The following is a 4380-nucleotide window of genomic DNA, read 5'->3' as shown; positions in this document are numbered from 1 at the left end:
TGCCAATATGTAATTTAAAAACAGCTTACTGAACAATTGCACTTCCTTTGTCGGCCTACATCGATCAACAGTTGATAAATAATGAATATCAAGTCATATAGTATAAGTAATAAGAAGTGTTTTCTGCCATTTTTAAGTTTTATCAAATCATTTCTAGTGGGTGAAATGAGAGTAGTTGACAACGATTACTGGTTGGATTTTTGATTATCCATTTATTGAAGCCAATTGTTCAACAAATAATTACAACGGAATAAAATTTGAGAAAATGTTCGCGAAAAATCCACAGATTTTGGAATAAACACTCTAATGAAAATATTGCCATGTTACATCAGCCTATGTTTAGAACGTGTTTCAATTACAATATTAATTACAAGCAGAGATTACTATGAGATATTTTTATTCATATGGGATAGAAATATCGCATAAAAATATCAGATATTTTTCATGCGTTGCGTTGTTGTAACGCATCTGCAGTACAAAATTCATATTCCTTTCTGCATTCCAAGTCAATTTTGCTGAATTCGGCTCGGGTCAGTCTCAAATTCGACTTGGAATATGAATTTTGTACTGCAGATGCGTTACAACAACGCAACGCATGAAAAATATCTGATATTTTTATGCGATATTTCTATCCCATATGAATAAAAATATCTCATAGTAATCTCTGATTACAAGCAAATTAATGATAAGATATTACTGAAATGCTGGATCATCTGGAGCTTTGATTCATGTGTGTCTTTAATCAATATTGTGTAAATTCAAATGGGTCGAAACAATCTCCATCAACGTCCCTTATTTCATTCTTATTCGGGCATGGACGTTGCATTTTATAGCTTATATCACCAACGGCAGAAATACGAATGCCAGTAGCGCCAATGAGATGACCCATCTCAACACCATTAGAGCCATATTGAATCTGTGGCAATCGTCCTTCTCCATGTGTCAGCAACAACAGGCAACACAAAACCATAAAAATCAATTTGTTTCCCATTTCCAAACGTATTCTAATAAATAAATCAATATTAACAAATGATCGCATCATTAAAATCTATGCAATTTGAAGTAATATTTTTGAGTGACCTTACTCAGTACTCACTTTTCAAATGATTTGCTTGAAGTAAAATTAATTTGATTTTATTCAACAGTTATGAGTTGTTATTCGATGTGGTGCGTTCACTTCAAATACCCAAAAAGATCTGTGTAAAAATTTTCCCTCTGAGACATTGATTATATTGCGTTTAAAACCACCGTCTGTTATTCGCATTTACACTTAATAAATTCATATACCATTAAGAATGTTTTAGTCCTTATCAAAATCAATACGATTTCAAAGAAAAAGTAAACACAAATATTTTCGACAAATCTTATCGCTTTGAATGAACTCATATGCCAATTGTACATAGAAAACGATTCTCTGTGTGTTGAAGTGTGCGGCTTCATTTGGTGTATAATATTGTGATTTGCATCTTCAGGAAAAGGTCAGAGTAAATATGACCAGATAGAATAAAAAATAGCACTGTGTCCGGTTGTTTACGAATTCTGTGTGCAGATGATATGATTGGTCATCCATATTTTCGGGTTTTCCAGGAATTACTGATTAAATTACTGATTTATAATAAAATATTTCTTCACTTAGGGGATTTAAAAACACAACCGATTCTTCATTCAATGAAGCACTTTTTATTTCTAATAATATTGCAATGAATGTCACTTTTCGTATTGAAATATTATTATTGAACTTCTGTCTATGCATTCGCCATAAACGTTTCGAATTTCATTTTTATTTTGACATCCTAAATCAAAATCAACATCCGTAAATGTTCTATCTACTCCATCGATGCAATTGTTGTCACTCGGGCAGGGTATCTGAGTAGTGGAACTGTTGTCAACACGTTTCTCTGCTTCTTTTTCTATTTTCGTTTCACCGAGTGGAAAGGCCATTGTCAACACCAACAGGTAAAATGATGATAACAAAATCAATTTCACTATCATTTTTGAAAATTATATTCAAATCGACAAGTTGATTTTGATTCCAAATCTGAGCTCAAACAATTGAAAAATAAAAATGAAATGTCGACTGTTTCTCCACGATAATATAACTGACTGATTTCCAAAAATCCTTTAATCCGTTTTTCGATGACAATAATCAATCACTTTTGACTTGATACATCCGTTCACTGCAAACACCAAAATCGAATGAGCGACTGCTTCAAAATTCGAAGCATCTCTGCTTCAAAACTCGAAATATTGGAATTTCTAATGACGAATAAATGAACTAAGAGCTCAGCTGTCAGCTGATAAATTGATTTATAATGAGATGACATGAGCGATAATTAGAAATGAATATTGCCCGTCTCAGTAAATTCGTTTTCCACACTAGGAAGGCAATCAAGTTGCTTGATTTAATGTCAAATTACCCAGTGTTTGAAAGCAATTTAGAAGCCAATACTTATAGAAGATTGTGTGTAAAGCAAGTTCATTTGTATTTTTAATAATGTATGACATCAGCAAAAATTAAAAGCATTCAATGAATCCGCTGTATCCAGAGCCGAGGTGTTTATATAAAATAATACGGGAGGTGATTGTGTTCAAGAATTGGGAAAAATGCAAAAATTCGTTAAATATTTCGCTTGATATGACTGAATCATAATTAAAATATCGAATACAAAGAGGTCGAGTCCACAGTTACTGATAATTCATATCAAGTGAACATGATGTGAATACACTGGACGAATGAAATAACGCCTGACTATGAGAGAATAAAAGCGAAATTTTATACAACATTTTTTGTTGAAAATGTCCGTTCCTTGTTCATAGAAACAAGTTTTGTTTCTGGAACCCTTCTCTGATGATGATCATCCGGGCGTGAGGTTCTCAGTGACTTCAGATAAACAGAAAATGTACTCTTGACGATGTGTTACTCCAGGCAAAAGTATTGTTATCCGCTTAGGAGCAAAAGGAAATCTTTTGAACCTACTAACCTTGAACATAGAAAGGCTCAGTGACCATAAAAACAAAGTACAAGTGTCCTGAAGTAGATTACATGCAACTTGATAAGTATAGCCGAAAGAATTTGTTTTTTATGAATTATTTTCTATTCAATCATTAATTGTAATACGGAGAAAAAAACAAGTCATTTACAATGTTTTGTTTATTCTTTATTAAAAGCAATTTCTATAAATGATTTTCAGCAAGACCCAAATGGAAGAATGTCTTTGTTTTGCATTTATGCAAAAACTAAAAATATAGGTTTACATTCTCCCGTATCCTCATCTCTTTCTTCCCCATCTGGACATGGAAAAAAGAAAGTTGTACCAGGATTTAACGATGTATTTTTTGGTGGAACCGTTCCACTTTGCTGTTCGGGTTGCACTTCTGATGACTCTTCAGATCGATGCTCATTTACTAGCAGTAGTAGGCAACACAAGCTTAAAAACATCAAATTCGCTTTCATTTCTGAAAATAAAGCAGCCATTCAACATTGTATTTGCGAACGATCAGAATTTGAATTAGCATCGAGAACTAACAAAGAGTATGAATTATGGAAATAATCTTTTTTAAATTACTTTTGAGTAATCCACTCATTTTTCAAATCTTTTCACTTGTGTAAATAAAGCGAATTCAACTATGTTTTGGTAGCGATCAAGCTCTGTTACTAAAAAATCATAAGTCCACTCGAAACTTTAAAACACGACTGATGTATAACGCAAAGTTGGGCGTATTCTAGGGCAAAATGAATAACAAACATGTAAAGAATACACACGATATCAATCTACATGTACATGAACACTGTGAAGTGTGCATTGTGCACAGTGCGATAATTTATAGCAAAATATCAATTTATACAACGCAATTTTTGACGTTACTGATTAATATCGGCCCGGTGTATTTTATTCAAATGAGAATGTGTCTCATTATTATACATGTATGCGTATGAAAAGAAATGTGTAACTCATGAATCAAATATTGTACGAATTTTGGTCATTCTAGAGTTATGCTCAACAAAATCCGTCGCACAGAAAGCAGTTGTGCAGCCGTGCTGTTTGCACATCGGACTTTTTCGCATACACATCGTTCGTTCATCGTGTTTCCTATGTGCCGAACGCTCTCTAGTAATTCATTCCATCACTGTAGCCATGCTTCGTACGGAACTACGCGTACACGCGTACACGCATACACGCGTTTGTCTGTGTGCTGATTTCGTTTGTATGAAACACGATGAACGACGATGTGTATGCGAAAAAGTCCGATGTGCAAACAGCACGGCTGCACAACTACTTTCTGTGCGACGGACTTTGTTGAGTGACAAATGATTTTCTGCGATTTAATGGAGAGAAATGCCAAAAGGGTTCATAAACATTGATGATCTGGTCAAACTCT

At 33.8% G+C, this 4380-nt stretch overlaps 2 long non-coding RNA genes across 3 annotated transcripts; both read right to left on the bottom strand.

Moving 5' to 3' along the window:
* Positions 1-678: 678 nt before the first annotated feature.
* LOC129566662 (uncharacterized) lies at positions 679-2236 on the bottom strand. Its single transcript, XR_008687758.1, has 3 exons — positions 1288-2236; positions 1097-1215; positions 679-1004 (listed from the first exon to the last, which is right to left on the bottom strand). It is a non-coding gene; the product is annotated as an uncharacterized LOC129566662 (long non-coding RNA).
* Positions 2237-3136: 900 nt separating this feature from the next.
* LOC129566647 (uncharacterized) lies at positions 3137-4071 on the bottom strand. 2 transcript variants are annotated; one of them, XR_008687756.1, is made up of 3 exons: positions 4057-4071; positions 3567-3723; positions 3137-3456 (listed from the first exon to the last, which is right to left on the bottom strand). It is a non-coding gene; the product is annotated as an uncharacterized LOC129566647 (long non-coding RNA). The 2 variants fall into 2 exon arrangements; XR_008687755.1 differs by lacking the exon at positions 4057-4071 and having other exon boundaries at positions 3567-3838.
* Positions 4072-4380: the final 309 nt, after the last annotated feature.

Source organism: Sitodiplosis mosellana, unplaced genomic scaffold (genome assembly GCF_009176505.1).
Source record: "Sitodiplosis mosellana isolate CC-2019 unplaced genomic scaffold, AAFC_SMos_1.0 Smas_scaffold_4, whole genome shotgun sequence".
Classification (NCBI taxonomy): Eukaryota; Metazoa; Arthropoda; class Insecta; order Diptera; family Cecidomyiidae; genus Sitodiplosis; species Sitodiplosis mosellana.
The sequence above is the reverse complement of the archived record's forward strand: the minus strand, read 5'-3'. Positions and strand labels throughout refer to the sequence as shown.